Source organism: Podarcis liolepis (assembly GCF_965112155.1).
Source record: "Podarcis liolepis genome assembly, chromosome: 10".
NCBI lineage: Eukaryota > Metazoa > Chordata > Lepidosauria > Squamata > Lacertidae > Podarcis > Podarcis liolepis.
In genome coordinates this window covers 13,339,686-13,361,884 of record NC_139562.1, presented here as the reverse complement: position 1 = coordinate 13,361,884, position 22,199 = coordinate 13,339,686, and the positions used below count along the sequence as shown (strand labels likewise).

At 43.3% G+C, this 22,199-nt stretch overlaps 1 protein-coding gene and 1 long non-coding RNA gene across 20 annotated transcripts in view; one reads left to right on the top strand and one right to left on the bottom strand.

The window, feature by feature from the left end:
• The window catches only part of SOX5 (SRY-box transcription factor 5), a 766,948-nt gene that overhangs the window by 603,031 nt on the left and 141,718 nt on the right, over positions 1 to 22,199 (top strand). The window lies entirely within an intron of this gene.
• LOC310687091 lies at positions 763 to 7,011 on the bottom strand. The gene is made up of 3 exons (XR_014516210.1): positions 4,868 to 7,011; positions 2,221 to 4,467; positions 763 to 2,153 (listed from the first exon to the last, which is right to left on the bottom strand). It is a non-coding gene; the product is annotated as an uncharacterized lncRNA (long non-coding RNA).

Genomic DNA, 22,199 nt, shown 5'->3' with positions numbered 1-22,199 from the left:
TCCCCCCTGCCACTTCTGAACTAGTTCCTTGGGGAATCTATACGCTTATGATTTAGTAGGATTGGATGTGCTATTTATACATAGGTGTGTGCCATATATATATATATATATATATATATATATATATATATGCGCATGCAACGCACATATATACATACCATACGCTTTAAATCTGCAAGTGCAACACTGTTCAGATACTTTTTCTTCTCGCCCTCCTTCAGGCTAAACATTGAAACTGCCACCGTGAGTTAATTAAACACCTATCTGAAGATAAGCTGTTGAAAGGCAATAAAATAAAATGCATGTCATGTTTCTCAGAAACAGGGGAGGCTCTGTTGAGGCAAGCCAAGAATATTACAATGTGACCATATATGCAGTTTCTTCCCATAATCCAGCAAGGCTGATCTCCAAACAGGATCAGATTTCTGCTTGCGAGGTTCACCTGCCCTTCACGACCTGTGTTGCCTAATATATGATTGATGTGAAACATCCAGTAGCTAGCAAAGGATAGGTCCTTCATCACAAAGAGGGGAAAAACTGGGTCCATTACTGGATACATTCCTTATGGAGAAGGAAACTTGATGGACAATACTGTTTGATTAGGGTTGGACAAATCAGTCGATTCCAATTAGTTCTTCTATTACTATTATGAGTTTGATTAATAATAATTTCATATATTGCCCTTCACCCATGGATCTCAGGGTAGTTCACAACATAAAAATACAAAAATACACCAATAACCTCATCCCTCCCACGTTTGAAAAGATGTTGGATGTTAATCAGCCAAAGGCCTGGTTGAAGAGGAATGTTTTCGCCTGGCACATAAAGGTGTCTAATGAAGGTGCCAGGCGAACCTCCCTGGGGAGAACATTCCACAAACGGGGAGCCACTGCAGAAAAGGCCCCGTTCTCATGTTGCCACCCTCCGGACCACTCATGGAGCAGGCACACAAAGAAGGGCTTCCAATGATGGCTGCAGAGTCTGGGTAGGTTCATCTGGAGAGGGGCAGTCCTTGAGGTATTGCCGTCCTGAGCCATTTCAAAACCAGCACTTTGAACTGGATCCGGAAACTAATTGGCAGCCAGTGCAGTCAAGCCAGGATTGGTGTAATGGGCTCAAGGCATCTTGTCCCAGTGAGCAATCTGGCTGCCAAATTCTGCACCAGCTGAAGTTTCTGAACTGTCTTCAGAGGCAGCCTTAGATATAGCACATTGCAGTCTTCTAACCTAGAGATTACCAGAGCATAAACAACAGAAATTAGGCTATCTTTGTCCAGATAGGGGTGCAGCTGGGTCACCAGCTGAAGTTGATGGAAGGCGCTCCACATCACTGAGGCTACCTGAGCCTCAAGTGACAGCAAAGTATCCTGCAGTATCCCGAAGATGCGTTTTCTGCATTTGGGTTTCAAAATAAAAGGCCTGCACGACAATGTTATATAAATACACATTTTCTCTCAAAATATAAATTTCTAAATGCATTTTCTCTCAAAGCAACATTTTGTTTCAAATACACCTTTTCAAAAATGCATTTATATATGGAAGTGTAAAAGTCAGTGGATAACTAAAGCTTCTAATCTGCATATTTATCCAGGTTGTGTGGCAAGGCCCCAAACCCTCCCGAGACGTTGAAATAAAGACACATGAAATAAAGACACAGTATTTTAGGTTAATGGGCTAAAAAAAGCCACAACTTTATTGGTTACAGAATGTGAGTGGTATTGGCTTAGGCATTGGAAACGAACCGACTATATCTGACTCCTACCCGTCTGCAGGAAGTCTCGGAAGGGTTAACCACCAATAAGGGGAGCCCTGCTGATGCACATCAACTAGGGACTCCCCCAGGGTCACCGCTAGGGGTTGTATCATGGCCCTAGCCCCCGTCTGGGCTTCGGGCAGAGACCCCGCCCCTCGGATTCCTTTAACGGAATACCCTTGAGTTAGGAGGGGTAGGTGATGGCCACTATCTCCCCTCACCTCCAACCGAATACTCCAATGCCTAACCGCCAAGCCTTACAAAGTTGTGCCCAAGATGCTCAGTGATTTTCAGGTGAGGAACACTATCTGGGAGAATGGGATGTAGTGATGACCACCATCCTGGATGGCTTTAAAATAGGGTTAGGCAAATTCATGGAGGAGAAAGTTATCGATGGCCGCCTGGCGTGCTCTTGTCCATGGGGGTCACAAAGAGTCAGACACGACTAAACGACTAAACAACAACAACTAGCCACAATGGCTGTGTTTTCCCTCTGTTGTGAGAGGCAGTAAAGCTTCTTGTTGTGAGTCTTGTTGCACCCAGGCCTTTGGGAGGCTTCCCGCAGATATCCAGGATGCCGGACTCGATGGGTGTCAGCACGTCTCTTCCTATGAAGCAAAGCTACTGTTGTCTGTAGCAAGGCTCTGATCCTGCAAGCTCTTTCCAGCTCACAAATGCAAACACTGTTGAAAACAAAGAGGAAATGTTGTTTAGCAGAGATCAGCACTTAAAGCAATTCACAGCCACATTTAGTTCCACCCTTTATCTTAAGCTGATTTGAGATTTGTTGGTGGCTTGCAAAACAAACAACGAAACTCTTTAATTTTAATTCTCCCTGTGTCTCAGGGTAGTATTTATAGCAAGCTACGCCTCCCGACAGGCTCTCAGGCCCCTCTGGATCCTTAATTACTCAATGAGATTTAGATTTAAACCAAATGGGATGAGATAACAGTTTAGCCCTGTCCTCCCTGTTGTGTGATCAAAGCAAGGCTTCACAGTATAAAATTTATATAGGTGAGAGTTTATCTGGGTCTTGATGTGAAGACCTTACTTGTTGAAAAGAACAAATGCCCTTGAGTGACAATTTGATGGCAGCCTCTTCACTGAACGTAGAAATATGGAGCTACATGTGTGTAACCCCTTGACCTAAATCAATAATTAAGAAAAACCCACAATGATTAGATAGTGGTGATTTGTGCGTCTTAATCTCTGGCTAAAATGACTCTTAAGGAAAGGCACCAACCTTAGATGAACTCATTATCTTTCCCCACAAACCCTTCACCATTTCCTGCAGTCTTCATTTCTATGGCAACAAGCGTTTCATAGGACACCTAAGGCCTCAAATGAACTCACACGGTGGCCTGGTTTGCACATCACATTAAACTATAGTTAAAAGCAAACCACAGTTTCGATGTGCATACACAACAACAACTGCACGCAGTTTAAAGCTCCTCCTCCATTGCTCATGTGCTGTTATGAAATAAGTTGTTGCTTTGCTCCTCCTACACCAAAGGCAACGAAGCCAAAGCCTGGATTTTCATTTCTGAACCAGGGTTTGTGGTTTGTTTCCTCCAAATGCCATATGCCATTGTGTTTGTTTGTTTGTTTGTTTGTTTGTTTGTTTGTTTGTTTTGGCAATGTAGCACCATTACGAGCACAAAAGGAGTGGGGTGAGAACTTCTGAGCAACCTGCTGCTCATTTCACATTAAACCGTAGCTTGTTTTTAACAATGGTTCAGTGTGACATGTCACAATTGGGTCACACACCCATCTCATCAGTCGACTACCAGGAGATGTATACGGGACATCCTGTTTTCACATATTTTAATATTCAGAGAATTTTTGATCATGGTGCCATGGTTCCACAACTGCATATTAAAATGTTTGCAAGAAATTCATTGGGCTCAGCCTTAGGCCTCCTCCTCCTCCTTCAATGAGGGAGATGCATTTGAAACTAGGTAACAATTTTAATCTTGATTGCTGAGACACCATAGCACTGTCATCATTTTTATTGAATGACTTCTTGAGATCATAACCTACATTCAATGAACAATGTAAGGGAAGGGAAGAAAGAAACCGAAAACAGATGGCAGGTACTTGCTGAAAGTATTTCAAAGGAGTTTTTCATAGCCCTGAAATATTATAAGGTATACCTCATTGGCAGATCACAGAGCTCACTTGCAGATGATCCCAGGTTCAGTCACTGGTATGTCCAGTATTTCAAGCAGCTAGGCTGGATAAAACTTCTGACTAAGACCTTGGAAAGCCTCAACTGGTTATTAAAAACTCAACTTTTCATTGACCAAAATGAATAAATACTGATGCTAACCTTGGAAAGCTGGTGCAACTTGGAGTAGCCAGTATTCATTCAGTCAATGAGAGGTGGGGAACCTGTTCCCTGGCCACCATAGTCAAGGATGATGGACGTTGTAGTCCAGCAACATGTGGAGGGCCACAGATTCCCCATCTATGTTCCAACAGTTTCTCTATACAAGAGACTCGTGTGTTGACGTTTGTTCTTTAAAGCTATTTGACCTAATTCTGAACTCCATAGCTCTCTCCAAGAGAGTGGGGTGGGAGAACTGAAAATAATGCTAATATATTTCACATCTGGCAACCAACGTGCCCCTTTGATTTCAGGTAGTACATGGGTAGATGAGTCTAAAAAGCCACGGGGTCTTTTGTTCCAATAAGTCTTTATATCTCTCCCATACTCTCATTAACGTTTTCCTGATTATATGGTTGTAAAAACTTCTATGAACCTTCCCTTTCCCATACCATAAGTATGCGTGCCAGCCGAATCTGTTGTCATGTCCTTCTAGTTCTAATGCCTCTTGCTTATCCAATCTCATCCAGTCCCTGACCCATACCGAACAAGCAGATTCATAATACAATTTAAGGTCTGGCAGGGCAAAACCGCCTCTGTCTTTTACGTCTGTTAGTATTTATGTTTTATCCTTGGCCTTTTGCCCCCCCCCCCCCCCGGATAAATTTTGAAATCTCTTTCTGCCATTTTTTAAAACATTAATCTTTCAGGATGTCTGGTATTGATTGAAAAAGAAATAGCATTCTGGGCAATACATTCATTTTAATCGCCAATATTTTTCCGAACAACGTAAGTAATGTATTTAGTGTTAAATCTGGAAGTGCATACACAATTCTGACCAAACTGAGGATTAGGCAAAAGGGCTCATTGGTTGCCAGATGTTTTTTGGTTTTTTTCCAGCTCTCCTACCCCACTATTATGGTGTCTCTAACCTGAGCCTACATGGAGCTGTCCAGGGTGTCATTGAAGCCTTGCTTCCATGTTGTTCTTAGATTGCTGAGCAGGCATTAGGAGTATCTTGCCATTCCCTGAACAGCTGCAGTAACTCCTGTTCCATTTCAGGACGCAGTTCAAAAGGCTGGTGTAGACATTTAAAGCCCTTCATAGCTTGGGACAGGGATAACTGAGGGACCACCTGCTGCAACATCAGCTTGCTTTTACTCTTAAGGTTATGGATGGAGGCCTTTCTCCCAGTGCCCCCACCAAGTAAGGTGCAATGGCTGCTGATAAGGAAAGGAGCCTTCTTGGTGGTGGCACCCAACTTGTTGAAGGTTCCCCTTCAGAGGATCACCTGGTACCCAGGTTATCTTTTTGGTGTCAGGTGCAGACCTTTTTCATTTCCAATGTGTTGTTAAATAACTTTTAAATTACACATTACTGGTTGTATGTTTCCTATAGCTACTGCCTTGAAATTGGCTGCTATTATAGCTTATTTTATATTGTCAGTCATTTTAATGCGTGAGCCACCCCAGAAAATAAGCATGGAACACAGATTTGTTAATAAAATAAGACCAAACCTATCCTTATGCAAAACTCAGGCTGCCACAAACAGGTTGCACTGCCCAAAAGGTGCTTGTGGGACAAAAAGCCTCAAGTGTCTTAAGCTATCTTGCTGGTAGATAAGACAACCATGTCTGTAAAACCCTATGCCCTTCTTTGCAGTCCCCAAATTTACGTAACAGTTGTTCAAACCTTCAGGATGTCAGTAGGAAACAGGCCGGGGGTTTTGAACCACTTGGAACAATAGCAGCTGCTTTATACTAAATCAGACCAATTGGTCCATGTAGCTCATTATGGTAGACCCTGACTTGCAGTGGCCTTCCCAGCCCTAACTGAAGATGGAACTGGGGCCTTCTTCATGCAAAGCAGAATCTCCACCAGTGAGCTATTAGCCTTCAGCAGTACTTCAGGTGTTTGGACTATAAGGCTTGCAGGCACAGGCAAACTTGGCCCTCCAGCTGTTTGGGCACTACAATTCCCATTGTCCCTGACCACTGGTCACTTAGCTAGGGATGATGGGAGTTGTAGTCCCAAAACATATGGAGGGCCGAGTTTGCCTAAGCCTGGCTCAGAGCCTCCATTCATTACTTTGAGTGGGTTCGAAGTGAAGTGGCATGCATGGTCTAAATCTATGCCATTCATTTCCCCCAAGGCGTCAGAACTCAGGAGGCAAGTAGGGGCAAGTGGAGAAGTGCATGAAAGTGATGTAAAATTAAATGGTGGCATGTTTATGTGTCCTTATGGGGAGGCCATTCCCTGCAGTGGTCCACTCCCTTTGCTGGGAGCCTCTATCACTTTTGATACATTTATGAGCTAGCAAAGGAGAGAGCAAGGTAGCCGTGGGTCCCTTTGAGAAAAAAGCAGCTGGGGGGGGGGATACAATGTAAAATAGGTTCTCATTGCCCCATGTGCAATTAAACAGAAAGTCACTTTTTCTCAAAGCCCTCTTCTAAGACTCCTGTTGATAGGTTCCTTTTATGTTAAGCAAGCTTACCAACAATTCCATTCATGAAATAAGCTGAAAGGTTGCTTTTCAGGGCTATTGATAAGGCCCTTTGTGAAGTGTAATGATGCCAAGTAGGAAAACATCACTTTGTACCAACGAAAGACACTATATTCTTCCTGTAGGTTCCTCTGTGGGAAGATTAATTGGAGGTGCTGTGCCTTCCCCTCTCCTCTTCCCTTAACATTAGACAAGATAAAAAGGAAAGGGGTGATTACTGTGCACAGAGGCTCTGATCAAACAATCACAGTGGATTGTGTGGCAGGAGGTTCAAATGTTTTCTGGATCGTTGGAGCCGAGAGGTAGATCACACAACACTTTAAATGGATGTTTAGCCAGAAGATGAATGGTTGAGGTCTTTCTCAAACAGGTAGGCTTCTTTTGCCTCACTAGTGCAGCTGCTGATGATTTAGAAAAAAAGAGAAAAAAATCAATGCAAACTTTAAACAAACCACCTTGTAAAAACAGGGGGGGAAATACAAGAGGTTTCCTACCTTACTGGTGCAACACTTGGGATGTTGTTGTTTACCCGTTTAGTCGTGTCCAACTCTTCGTGACCCCATGGACTAGAGCACGCCAGGCACTCCTGTCTTCCACTGCCTGCCGCAATTTGGTCAAACTCATGCTGGTAGCTTCGAGAACACTATCCAACCATCTTGTCCTCTGTCTTCCCCTTCTCCTTGTGCCCTCCATCTTTCCCAACATCAGGGTCTTTTCCAGGGAGTCTTCTCTTCTCATGAGGTGGCCAAAGTATTGGAGCCTCAGCTTCAGGATCTGTCCTTCCAGTGAGCATTCAGGGCTGATTTCCTTAAGACTGGATATGATACCCCAAATCTGGTCCCCATCCCTGGTGCAAAGCTTTATTCTTCATCTGGTGGGCTGCGATCTGCAATAGGGTCGTGATTGTGCTTATTGTGGGGTTATGCCAACAACACCATGGCCATCTTTTGAAGAGAGAAAGGGAAGAGGAAAAGAAGAGGGTCATGTTTGGCGCTCTACAAAGCCTCTTCTTTTGCACTGCAAAAAACAGGGCATCTGTTAGGCTGCATTACATAGTAGATAGGCTTGGTAGGTCACAAGCGGTACACCTAGATAGGGTTAGATAGATAAGAACAACTTGTCCAACCTAAGAACATAAGAAGAGCTCTGTTGGATCAGGCCAATGGCCCATTTAGTCCAGCATCCTGATCTCACAGTGGCCTGTCAGATGCCTGTGGGGAACCTGCAAGCGGGACCTGAGTTCGAGAGCATTCTCCCCTCCTGTGCTTTCTAGCAACTAGAGTTCAAAAGCATCACTGTTTCCAGCTTCAAAGGCAGAGCACTGGCAACATGGCTAGCAGCCGTTGGCAGCCTTCCCCTCTATGCATTCATCTAATCCTCTTTTAAAGCCATCCAGAGTCAAGATAAGGTAAAGAAAAGTACAGTGGTACCTCGGGTTACAGACGCTTCAGGTTACAGACTTGGCAAACCCTCCCCATGATCAACTCCCGCCTGGAAACCTATGTCCACCTTTTTATTTCCCTAGACATTTAAACATTGCTAAGTTTTAAAATTTCAGTGCATTGAAGATGATCTATGTTTTAACTGATTGGAGTTTCATACTGTGTTTACACTGGGCTATGCTGCTGTTTTAAATTGTCTCCAATATTTATTTGTTTGTTTTAAACGCTTTTATAAGATGTCCTGGGAATGCTTACTGGCCTTTGAAAGCTGAGGGATAAAGTACAGAAATAAATAAATGCATAAGAAATAGTAGTAGTAGTGGTACAGTGGTACCTCGGGTTACATACGCTTCAGGTTACAGACTCCGCTAACCCAGAAATAGTACCTTGGGTTAAGAACTTTGCTTCAGGATGAGAACAGAAATTGTGTGGCTGCAGCGGGAGGCCCCATTAGCTAAAGTGGTACCTCAGGTTAAGAACGGTTTCAGGTTAAGAACCGACCTCCAGAACGAATTAAGTTCTTAACCCGAGGTACATGACAACAGTGGGATGGAAAATGTTTACTAAGGCATTTAACCAAACATGAGCTACATGTATGCAACTTTTAGGTGGGAGAGGGATTAGGAATTTTGGGGGCCTTCAGGAAATGAAGATGTTTTTCCAAAACATGTATGCAATGCTTTTTCCCCCAGGGGGTACTCAAGGGTACGACACCTCTTTTTGTTGTTAAAAAGTTTGACACTTACTGTAACAACTTCATTGTGAGTACCGGCACCTACTTTTCTGGGGAAAAAGAACTACATGTATAAACAAATTTGGGAGATTCTTACTTAGGAAAGGAGCCCACAGGGAGGGGAGGTTTATCCTCTCACCTTATCATCAGAATCAGAATCGAGAATGAACACACACATACATACAGCCAGAGTGTTTAGTCCCTGTTGTTGTGCAGGTTTGATCTCCTTTCCAGTTGTGGAGGGCGAGCAAAGAAATAACCCTCTCCTGCCCATGTGTGCAGTCTTTCCAGAAGGAATTGGGTTCCTTCGTGGCTGTAATTATTTGTGGCAAAACAAGATAAATAGCTGCTTGCTATGTATTAAGTGAACATCTCGTTTGGGCCTTAGGGAAATCAGGTAGGGAAATTAATACTAATGAGAATATTAATTCAACACAAACCCCCAAGAACTCCAAATCTTTCTGCTCCTGATCTCCCAAATGTTTAAACTGCTGGCTTGCTCTGTCAATGGTAGATACAGAGGTGATCGCCAAGTGAAAGCTTTGTTAAGGAAATAATTGCTTTCTGGGGGGAACACACCGTGAAATGTAGCAGAACGAATGATCTTTCATTAGGGGTGAAGTGTCCTCCTAATCCAGGGGTCAGCAACCTTTTTCAGCAGTGGGCCGGTCCACCGTCTCTCAGACCATGTGGTGGGCTGAACTATATTTTGAAGGAAAAAATGAACTAATTCCTATGCCCCACAAATAACCCAGAGATGCATTTTAAATAAAAGGACACATTCTACTCATGTAAAAACATGCTGATTCCCGGACCATCCGAGGGCCGGATTGAGAAGGCGATTGGGCCCACGCATCCGGCCCACAGGCCTTAGGTTGCCTACCCCTGTCCTAATCCCTTCTTCCACATACTCCAGTTTGACCACAGCAACAGAAGCTGAAGCCATTCTGAAATAGGAACTTCCCCCATCTTCTCATAACCTTTATGAGATTTTCATTTGCCTCCTTTTAATTTTGTATGTGTTCATTTGCAGCCTATATAGAAGGAAGGCTGGCCTTGCTGCCATCCATTTATGGCACTCAAACTAGGCTCGAAAGCATTAATTACTCCCTGCAATTAATGTGTTCATTAATAAATGGCAAGAATGTGGATTTTAAATTGGATTCCGGTCATACTCTGCACCTTTCAGAAAGCGTAGCATTATTGTAGTCAGTGGCTGTACAAGCAAGAGATTTTTGTGCTTTAATTCGGGCAGTGTGTTTTAAATTGAAGATTTGAAAAAGAAAAAAGCAAGATGATATTCTTGGTCTTTATTTTCCAGAGAAACTTTAATTTTTTTTGTTATTATTAAACACCCTCTCAGAACGATCTGGCTGTATTTATTTTAATTGGCTAATTAATCAACTAATTGGCTACATAAGACTTCTTCCTGCATGGCTTTTGCCCTGTCACTAAGTTAGCCTGGAATGCCCCCACCTTCAGAGTCCATCAAGCCAGTTTTGGCTCGGCCTTTAAACCACTTCGGCTAAGTATTTCCTCGACAACGATGGCCTTGAGATTTAGTGCTTTCTGCTTCCAATTAACCTCCCAGATCCTCACCATTCTCTCCTAACTAGTTATTTACTAAAGTTATATCTTACCTTTTGGCTTGGAATCAGGCCCACAAGGCAGCTCGTAGTATATGGGAATGAAATGCTGCCATGGTATGAAAATGCAAACAACAGTGCAATGTAATCTAAAACCAGGGCCATAACAGGTATTTCAAATGTCCAAATCCTTTGAAGGAAAACCCCCCACAGAAATAAGCTCACTGTGTGCCTAAAAGGGTGGTCCAGCCATACTCTCTGGAAACCATGGGTGCCACCACCAAATAAGGTCCTGCTTCTTATTCTACCCAAGTCTACATCTTAATTGATTTGCCTTAGAGTCACTTTGCAGAAAGTCATGTGTAATAGTTACCCAGAGTCCTGAAAAGAATAGCAGCTGGTTTTCAGAAGCATATTGCTTTGAGCAGTAGAGGTAAGATAGGCTTATTGACCATTAATTTGTTTAACCCTCATTTAAAGCTGCCTAGGCTGGTGGCGGCCATTGCCTCTTGTGGCATAGCACAAGTGGGTTTGGGAGATTTTTAGTTTTTACAAGAAACCTAATTCTCAGTGTCCTAAAACAAAGCCGTATGTTATATCAAAAGAAGGGTGCTTAGGTCTACTTCCTCATATTTGTTTTTTTCTCTTGAAAAAGCAGTGAGACCTATATATTTCTATGCTCACCAACGTAAACATGGATTGGTTGTTGTTTTTTAACCCACCTCAGTGGCTATTTTGGTTGTCTGAAATAAAACTCTGTGTGGACACTCGCTTACAGTCATAGAGTAATAGTAGAGTTGTAAAGGACCATGAGGGTCATCTAGTTCAAACCCCCCCCCCTCCAACGCAGGAATCTTTTTGCGAAATGTGGATCTCAAACCCACAGCACTGTGATGAAGAGTCTCATGCTCTACTGACTGTGCTCTCATCACTGTGGCAACAGTAGTAAAGAATTAATCATTTTTAAAAAGCAGCTGGTCCCAATTCAAATGTCCAGTCCCATTTGCACTGTGCATTTAAAGCTGTGTTGCATCGCTTTGAACAGTCATGGCTGCCCCCGCACACATAAGAAACCTGGGAACTGTAGTTCTAAAGGGTGGTGAGAGTTGTTAGGCCGCCCCGATTTCCCTCACGGAGCTACAATTCCCAGAGATCAGTCCATCCTTCCCAGGCAGCTCTGGGAACTGTGTCTTTGTGGTGAGTCTGCTAACAGCTCAGCACCCTTAATAAACTACAGTTCCCAGGATTCTTTGGGTGACACCATGGCTGTTAAAAAGTGGTATAAGAGTGCTTTTAATACGTAGTGCAGTTGGGGTCTTTTATTGTTCAATTAACTTGTCCTTCCTGTTCCTGGCATCCCAAAGACCGCCTCTTCTTGGCTCTGCTTTATTAAAACGCAGGTACAGGTATTTGCACTTAAAGTTTCAAATTACTCCTTCCCGTGCAGGGATGCCTGTTTGAATGTTTCCAAGAAAGTATTGTTCTTCTGTGACAACAGGTCAGGAAGACTCTGCATTAATTAAACTAACATATGGTTATTAACAGATTCTAGCTCAGGGAGCAATACTTTACAATGTTATCTTCCAGATAGTCAGATGTTAGCCATATTGTCAGTGCTGGCAGCTATTGTTTCACTCATTTACTTCACAGAGCTAATTACTCCCTAATAATAACTTTACCTTGGAGTTTTTCACTTGCTTGTGCCAGCAAACCTGTTCACACTACATATGCTAATTATTGGCACTTATTCATTATGTTAAGATAGCTTTAAGTTCAAGCTGTGCAGCCTGGCTTTCAGTATAGAACCAGCTGGCTGCAAAGTTCCACCTTTTTTTCTACCCTTCTCCCCCTCCCCCCCCCCAAACTAAAGTCATTAAAACTTTTACTACAGGATCATCTTATTATTTTAACAAGATTTGGTTTTAGAGAAGCTGACTGCATGTTCAGTTAGCTTCTCCTAGCAAGGGCATATCTGTAACAAGATGCATCTTGTTTTCGTAATCACGTTTGCTTAACGATTTCAGACGAACTTTTAATGTGCCCCCACTATCCTTATCTTACGGCTATGCCATCTGCGGCAGAGAAGGAGGGCATTCCCTCCCCTCCTCCAACGAATCTTGTGGTGATACTTTTCGCTAGTCTTGAACAAAACTGCCCCCCAGAAATTTGCCAGCTCTGTGCAGACAAGAGAATTTCATAGAATTGTAGAGCTGGAAGGGACCACGAGGGTCATCTAGTCCAACCCCCTGCAATGCAGGGATCTCGACGAAAGCATCCATGACAGATGGACATCCACCCTCTGCTTAAAAACCTCCAAGGAAGGAGAGTCCATAACTTCCTGAGGGACGTTGTTCCACCGTCAAACAGCTCTTTCAGTCAGAAAGGTTTTTTTCTGTATGTTTAGTCAGAATCTCCTTGGAAGCCATTGGTTCAAGTCCTACCCTCAGGAGCAGGAGAAAACAAGCTTGTTCCCTCTTCTATGTGACAGCGCTTTGGATTTGAATGCTCCATTTTGGTTTTGTTGGAGGGGGCTAATTCCCCCACTGAAAGGATTTGTGAAGGGCTTATCACTGTATAGTTTTTGATATTTGGTTGGAAGCCGCGCAGAGTGGCTGGGGAGACCCAGTCAGATGGGCGGGGTATAAATAATAAATTATTATTATTATTATTATTATTATTATTATTATTATTATTATTAACTCCCTGAGGAGGCCATAGTCTAGCCCTGCCATTAGGCAGAGTGTGACAACTGCCTCATACAGCAAATTCTGAGAGGCAAGGAGTGGACAGAGCTCTGTGTGCCATGCTTCCTGCTCTGGACTCTCCGAGCTAGTCTGCTTTCCTCAAGGGCAATGGAGGACTCAGCCCCAGCACACGCATCAAAGTAAGATTCAACTGCCCATCTCTTTGGCTGTTGTGTACATAGACTGTGGGAGGCGCCATTTTGTCCTCAGTAGCAACATGTCATGAGCTGAAAGGTGGCTTTGAAATAAATAAAATGGGGAAGCAGCAGCAGCAGGTTTAATGACACAGACCCTCCACAGGTGCCTATTTTCCAGGGACAGTCCCAGGTTTACAGAAGCCACCCTGGTTTCTGATTTGTCCCATTTTTCCTTAATGTCCCTATTTTCATCAGAGAAATGTTGGAGGGTATGATGACGAAAACAAGGCACCCTTCTGCAAAATGGCAGCTGCCATTTTGCCCTCATTTCTGAGCACTGGTCCTTCTAGCTAGGAGAGGTTAGACCACCCTTGTTTTGCTCCAAGAATGTTCTGGAATGATGATCAGGGCATTCTGAGTCCAGGGCACTTTGAGGGGAAATGGCCACCAAGGAGCTTCTCCTCTTCCTCCCTTCAAGTTTTTTTAAAAAGATTAAAAGCCTTTCACTGTTTTCATCCGCCCCTACTCCTAGCAATAGGTAGCCTTCTCTCTCCTTTAGAAAAAAAATCCTGTCCCCAATTTCAGAGCCTCCTGCCCATTCAATCCAAAGGTTGACTTTTGGGAATTTCAAGTTCGGAACTATTTCTTGCTTTCTCTGAAAAATATCCTTTTCTTACCTTTACCTCAGAATCCAAGCATATGTTACATCTGAGCAAGACACTCCTCATTCCCCTCATATTTCACTTTGATGGTCTTTAGGCAGCAATGCAAAGCATATGTCTTCACCTGGGGGACTTGGATTTTATTTTGCTTAATGAAATTTATAGGCTGCTTAAATCATAAAAATAAAAATCCAAGCGCTTCTTATGTGAAATGGTGCTGGGATTCAGTAACTGAGGTGGTGGACTGTGGTGTTATTTTAGCTTGGGTTTGAGGCAAGGTTTTTAAAAATGTTTTGAATGTGATTGTCTTATGATGCGTGTTTTAATATTTGTTTGCTCTGGGCTCTGTTGGGAGGAAGACTGATATGTAAATATAACAAAGAAACGAACACTATGCAACATTTGGTGGCAGCTCTATAAATGATAACTTTTATTTAAATGGGTGTACTTGGGTTTGCAGGGGGAACATTTAGGCAGAGCATCTCAGGAAAGTCACTGGTACCTAAAAGAGTTTTTTTCTATATTGCAAAATTCCTCAGAGATTTTTATTTTTATTCTAAATCCTTATATTGCTTAAAGCAAACTTTGACATGAAAATTCAGACGCAGCATCTGATATTGTGGTAAAACAGAGATTCCAAAATATGCCTAATCTCTGGAATGAAAACAGCACTTGTTTTCTATTTTCCAGTGCAATCCTAATCATATATACTCAGAAGTAAGTCCTGTTGAATTCACTAGGGATTACTCTCAGGTAAGTGGAATTAGGAGTGCAACCTCACCGCATGAACATGCTTTGAGAAGCATCAGTTGGCAATGGATTCCCAAAATGTCTAAATACAGAAAAATAAATGCAATCTTGCTCTTCACACCTGGTATCAGTGTAAATGGCTTCCCTCCTTCACTACATCTTCATAAATTATAATGTCATGTTTTAGGTTGTCTTTAACCAACCTCACACAACAACCCTGTGAGGAAGAGTGGTGGAACTGTAGCTGAGATGACTAGCAGCTGCATGAGTGGACTGCTTCCAGTTTGATGCCGTGGTCATCAAATGATGGAAGTGCAGATGCAAACCAGCGTTTTTGCTCATACTCTGCCCCATAGGAAGGATGCCCAAAGAGTCTCAATCCTTTATCCGTTTGTTTATACAGTGGCACCTCAGGTTACAGACGCTTCAGATTACAGACACTTCAGGTTACAGACTCCGCTAACCCAGAAATAGTACCTTGGGTTAAGAACTTTGCTTCAGGATGAGAACAGAAATCGTGCGGCGGCAGCGGGAGGCCCCATTAGCTAAAGTGGTACCTCAGGTTAAGAACAGTTGCAGGTTAAGAACAGACCTCCAGAACAAATTAAGTTCTTAACCCAAGGTACCACTGTACCCCAGTTAAACAAACTTTAAACTTTTCTCCCACCATAACTGGAGTATGTGCTCTCCCCCTATTTTAACCTCCTGACAGCCCTGTCAAATAGGCTAGGCTAAAAGAGAATGGCTGGCCTAAGACTACCCAGCAAGCTTCATGGTTGAGCGGAGATTTGAACCCAAGCCTAGTCTAACACTCTAGCCACCCTAAATGATGCAAACAGAGATGCTTTCTGGGCATATATATATATATATATGAATGATCAAGAAACATTTCTCCCTCATTCTGACATTTCCATGTCCATCTCTTCTTCCTCTCAAACAATTCCTGAGATTGGATCATCTCTCATTCCCTCCCTCCCTCCTTCTCTCTCTCTCTCTCTCTGTCTGTCTGTCTCTCTTTGTGTACACAAGTGAGATCCATCAGGCATTTCTCTATAATGCCAACCCTGTTCAGATCTTGGCCAGCCACTGCTGGCTCTATGATTTGGAGGCCCCCTGGGATTGATCTCCCGGGGGAGGACACACACGCAACTTGCAAGGGGCCCTTCATTTCTCTTAAGCAGCATCTGAGCTTCTTGGATACTTTGTGCCAAGTGGAAGGCTAGGGCAGTGGGCCCCCTGCTGGACTTCAGGGCCCTGGTCATTGCTCAACTTTACCACCCTCTGGCGCTGACCCTGGGTCTGTGTAGCCCTTAGCGTTGCAAAGAGAAGCTTGAATATGCAATGATCAAAGCAATTCTAGTGTGGCTCACTCTCTCTCTCTGCACTGAGCAGGTTGCCTACATCTCTTTTAAGTTCTAGTGCATTGTTCAGTTCATTTATTAGCACAACATTCTACGTCGTTCCCCCCCCCCCCCAATTCCAACAAAAGACTTCCGCAGGCATGAAGTGGGGGAATGCAGCCTCAGCGTAATTGTAGCCAACGGTTTTTCCACAAAAAGACTTTTCTCTGTGTAGAGAATCCACAATGTCCAGCTGTTCCTAGAAGGATTACCAGGGTTTAATGGAGAGCACAGATGGAACCAATAGTATTGTCCAGAGAGTATTCTAGGGCAGAGGCTAAAATGTGAAGGATGATCGGCAGAGCGCTGATTGGAAAGAGAAAAGGAGAGGAGGAGAGGGAGAAAACAATCCTCTTGTTCTACCCCCTCCCAAAAGGATAGGATGGAGGGGAGAAGGAACGAGGGGGGGGGGAGAGACCCTCTGCAGTGGTGACTGGGCAGAGGAAATCATTTCCCTCAAGCTTTCTCATGGTCAATAGGCATTTCGGAGATGTCACGGATCATGTGCAGTGTCTGCAGCTGTTTTCGAGTTTCTTCCTGGTTTCCACTTAAGTAGAAAACCTGTGTCTGGGCTGCACCATTAGAGATAGCAAGTGAGGCCCTGCTCACTTTATTTTCGATCTAGTCCTACATGACATTCTCCATCATGGCAACCAGATGCAGTGGAAAGCCCCAAGCAGCAGTTTAGCACAACACCACTTTCCCACTCGCCTCTGATGCTTACCCTCTGCAAATTTCTGTAACCCCTCTTTAAAGCTATCTGAGTTGGTGGCCAGAACATCTTGTGGTAGCAAATACGACGATCCACTTAGAAAATGTGCATGTTAGGAAGGAAAGTATCTAGTTTTCTCCATGCAATGAATTTTTTTGCAGAGGTGAAACATTCCATCCTGCAAGCCTCCATCAGTAGCGAGTGGAGATGGAAGAGAAATTCAGTCCAGTTCACATTTAAAGCTAAATCTATCAAAACTGTACATTCCAAAACAGCATGAGAACACAAACACAGCCTTGTTTCAAAATTTGCGCTTCTCTGAATTTTGTGATGCAGTTCTCCAACCAACCAATGTTTACAAAAATGCACATATTAGGGGCAAGTGTGCATTAAGATGGCTATATTAGTATAAAAAAACCATATAAAATTGCATTTATTAAGAAAAATTACTTGCAAATATGTGTGTGTCAGGAGAAATTTGCACTATGGTGCTGAAGAAATGTCATGAGGATTAAGGGAAAAGAATAGCAAATTACTGTGGAAATGTGGAGAACTGGATTTCAGAATGGGGAAAAAAAGAAATGGGGGAACCAAAATTGAGAGATATTCCATCCCTAGTATAGACCAAAGGTGACCCAGTTGGAGAAACTAAAATGTTAAAGGGAGCTTATATATCCTCCCTACAAGGAAAGACTAAGCATTTGGGCCTTTTTGGTTCTGGGGTCAAAGGTGATTAAAGGGGAGCTTGATAGAGGTTGTACAGAAAATTTTGCATGGTGTGGGTGGATCAGGGATCTAAAGCAGGAATGAAGCATTTGTGACTTTCCAGATGATGTTGGACTACAACTTCCATAATCCCTGACTAATAGTCATACTGACTGGGGTTGATGGGTGTTGGAGTCACAACAACATTTGGAGGTCACCAGGTTCTGGAAGGCTGGTATAGATAGAAGTCCACCCCCCTTGCCCATAAAACCATAACTTGGGGTTATCCATTGGAAGTGATTAGCAGTAGATTCAGGGCAGACATCGAAAGTACTGTTTCATACAACCTATTGTTGTTTGGAATTTGCTGCCACATGTTTTGGCCATGGGTTTAGAAGGCTTTGAAAGGTGGGTCAAACAAATTAATCGAGGACAGTACTACTGGTGGGTATCATTTCTGGTGGCTAAATGGAACACCACTGAGCATCTGTGATCACTGTTGCCTCCAAAACCTGTCTACGGGCTTCCCAGAGGCATCTAGTTGGTCACTGTGAGGATCAGGAAGATGGACTAGATTAGGAAAGGGGATCCTCCATCTGTTGTTGGTCCTCCATATGCTGTTGGGCTTCCCATCTGTCATACCTGCCCATGCTAGCTGGACTGATGGAAACAGGATTCAGAGAACATTTGGAGGGTCTCAGCCAGGTGAGCCACCGCTAGACTGGATGACTCTTCTGCCTAATATAACAAAACAGTTATTATTTTCTTCCATATTAAAATAGTGCATCTCAATGATTTCAGCTTCTGGACTAAGCATTATGGAAGAAAAGGAATGAATTAACTTGGAGCTGTCATTTATAAAGGCAACTTTCCCTCTGCTTAGCCAGTACATGTGTACACAGTTGCTCTCTAGTGCATCCTCACAAGTAGATTGACCCTGGAACTTGTTGTTGCATGTGGAAGCAAGAACTCTGGAACAATGGTCACAACCACAGCATATATTTAAAGCACTCTGTACCACTTTGACTGTCATGAAGGATCTCGGGAATTGCAGTTTGTTCAGGGCATAGTAGGAAAGCACCCATAACAAACTACAGTTCTCAGGAACCTTAGGAGAAATAGTGCCTTTTAGCGGTATGAAAGTACTTTAAATGTAAAGTGATTAATGTAAGGGGTGGGGGAACCGATGCAAAAAAGAGAAAAAAATCCTTTTGTTTTATTGGATATGTTGCTCACCATACAGGCAGATTCAGTTGTGAAAACTGGTTTGACTTTTTACTAAAACATTTCTCTTTCCAAGGGCAGTCTGTCAAAAGCGAGGGATTTTTAAAACTATCTTTAAAAAAAAGTCCTTTGTCCTAACTGTCAAGTTTTTATAGCTTTCGACTGCTACATTCTTGCACGCCTAAGTAGTAGCAGCGCTTCTAAGGAAGTAAGTCAATTAGGTAAATATAGCTTCCTCCCCACCCACCCACCCCAAGCCCGGCAACCAAAGACCCCTTTAATTGTTTTAGTCAAAATCGTGTGCCTGTGGCGCAGCTGTTTTTCATTAACTCTGGCCACACACAGGCACGACTTGCGGCTAGGTAGCATTGCTGCAAGTTTGCTTTTTTCCTGCATTCTGGCTTGCAGGGCATGGGGGGCGGCGGCAAATGGGGCAGTGAGGATGTCTTTAAAGCAGCTGCACTCAGGCTCCATGCAGTTGTCTTCAGCGAAAACCTTGTGTAATAACTCTTAATGCGGGGGTGGACAGCTTATGGCTGTGGGTTACCTGCGGTTTTCCAGTCTCTTTTTTGTGGGTTGGGGGCGGAGATGGGACCAGGTGACAGGGGATCATTACTGGTCTGCTGTGTCTTCTGGTGTGGTCCACAGAGGATTCCTGTGCCACCTTCCCCACCTTAGGTCCCACAGGACACAGAGTCTTCTGTGTCCAGGGCAGCAACAATGTTCAGGTTACAGCTTGAGGTTGGGTGGTGATCTCAACTTAGATTTCTCCCTCGTTTTCCAAGTTCACCGCATTTCCACATCAGTTTGCAATTTTTTTTTTAAAAAAAAGCCCTCATGAAAACTCACCAGCAACTTAGTACATATTTCTCCCAATACAGTGGTACCTCAGGGTAAGTACTTAATTCGTTCTGGAGGTCTGTTCTTAACCTGAAACTGTTCTTAACCTGAAGCACCCCTTTAGCTAATGGGGCCTCCTGATGCTGCCGCGCCACCGGAAAGAGATTTCTGTTCTCATCCTGAAGCAAAGTTCTTAACCTGAAGCACTATTTCTGGGTTAGCGGAGACTGTAACCTGAAGCGTATGTAACCCAAGGTACCACTGTATACACATTTTTGTACATACTTTTGCCTCGTGTAATGCATTATGTTTTGATTTGCTAATATGTGCATCATAATTCATGCATGCTTTCCCTGAACATACTGGGGAACTCCCATCATAAAATACAGTTCAAATTATATAGTGGTGATCCAATTTGCATATTGATTTAAATAGTGCCAGTTTGGTAGGTTTGCATTAAAATGCAAACAAAACTGAACCTCTTTTGCAAGAGGAAGCTGACTTCTAGTAGTGCATATAGTCCAATATTGTCTGCCCTGACTGGCAGTGTCTCACCCCGGTTTCAGGCAGAGGTCATGTAGCTGGGATCATTTGCCTACCGAATGCAGTTTTTCTATAAAGAGACTTAAGGACATTAGTGCAGAATCTATGGTCATCCAGATACTTTGTTGTTGTTGTTGTTTAGTCGTTTAGTCATGTCCGACTCTTCGTGACCCCATGGACCAGAGCACGCCAGGCACTCCTGTCTTCCACTGCCTCCCGCAGCTTGGTCAAATTCATGTTCATAGCTTCGAGAACACTGTCCAATCATCTCGTCCTCTTTCATCCCCTTCTCCTTGTGCCCTCCATCTTTCCCAACATCAGGGTCTTTTCCAGGGAGTCTTCTCTTCTCATGAGGTGGCCAAACTATTGGAGCCTCAGCTTCAGGATCTGTCCTTCCAGTGAGCACTCAGGGCTGATTCCTTAAGAATGTTTTGATCTTCTTGCAGTCCATGGGACTCTCAAGAGTCTCCTCCAGCACCATAATTCAAAAGCATCAATTCTTCGGCGATCAGCCTTCTTTATGGTCCAGCTCTCACTTCCATACATCACTACTGGGAAAACCATAGCTTTAACTATATGGACTTTTGAAGGCAAGGTGATGTCTCTGCTTTTTAAGATGCTACTTTTTAAGATGCTATCCAGATACTGTTGGACTTCAATTCCCATTGTCCCCAGCTATCATGGCAAATGGTCAGGGATGATGGCAGTTGTATTCCTGTAGTGTCTGGAGGGCCAGAGTTTTTCATCTCTGGTTAAGAAGGTCAGGGGTCTAGAACAATGAGCTCTTAATTTGTCCTGTTGCTTCGGGACTGGACTTGGAAAGGACTTGGGGTCCTTTCCAAGCCCACAATTCTATGAGGATCCATAGTCTACTGCATAACTTGTATCGCTCTCCTTGTGCAAGAAGGGGATGTCTTTGGGGGCTTAACAGTAGGTCAGATATGATGGTCCAGAGGCAAGTCAGTAGTTGAAGGGAAGTTGGCCAGGACATGTAGTTATATCCAATGCTGCTGTTGTGTCTGCACAGCAGACTTCCTTCACTTGGCCTTCTGGTGCCTTCTTTGAAGACATTTAGATCTTGGAAAAACCATTTTAAAACATCTTTGTTTTCTTGCATTCTTTCATTTGGTTGGCTTGTTCGTTTGCCTAATTAATAGTTCTCTTGCTGACTTTTCCAGCATGTGTATGAATCCTGAGGTTATTGGATTGGCTTTATTTTTTATTGCCTTTAGTGTTCTTATTGTAAGACATGGTGGAAAGGTGGAAATATAGGATATAAGTATTGTGAAAAATAAGCAAGATTATGATTGTTTGTTTGTTTTTAAATTTATATGCCTGCTCCACATCAAGAGCCCACAGGGCGGTTGACAACCTAAAATGCAAAATACATAGTAATAGTAGAATAGGTGGCAGAAAATACCCCCCCCCTCTTAAAATAAAATATTGAGTGTACTTACAGGGGGTAACCCTATGACACTGATTGAGGACTTTTTCTGCTAGGGTTCAACATCTAGGTAGAGAGACCTGTATCTACACTGGAATCTAACACCTCTAGTGTTCAACACAGGTATAGGTGAACCATTGGCCATCCACTGCTAAACTATGACTCCCATATCCCTGACCATCAGCCATGCTTGTAAGGGCTGATGGGAGTTGTAGTTCAACAACATCTGGAGGGCCAAAGGCTTAAAGTGGAAGGGTGGGGGAATCCAGTTCCCCTTTGCTTTCCTTGAAGGAAGGCAGGGGTTGACTTTCTTATATGTTTCCTTGATGTAGGCTGGAAACAGAGGGTTAAAATAATTTTGGACATTTTAACTTTTTTCCCCAGACACGTGCACAGAAAACCTTTCTCTTGATAAGCAAATGAGTAATTAAAAGTGCTCAGCAGATAGAGATGAATAAGCTAATAAAGCAGGCTTTGCAGTCATTCATTTTCATTAGCCAGAGAGAACGTGGAACTCCCCCTAAAGAGCTAAGTGACGCTGGAAGTTGGAGCAGATAAGAATCAAGGGTAACTGCACCTTTGTGTAGGACAATAGATCTTGTGAATAAGTGGCTTCCTCTCCAGGCTGCAAGCTCATACGGTTAACCAAAATTGTTGAGTAATTGTTCTGTGGTTGAGAACAAAATGCTGAATTAA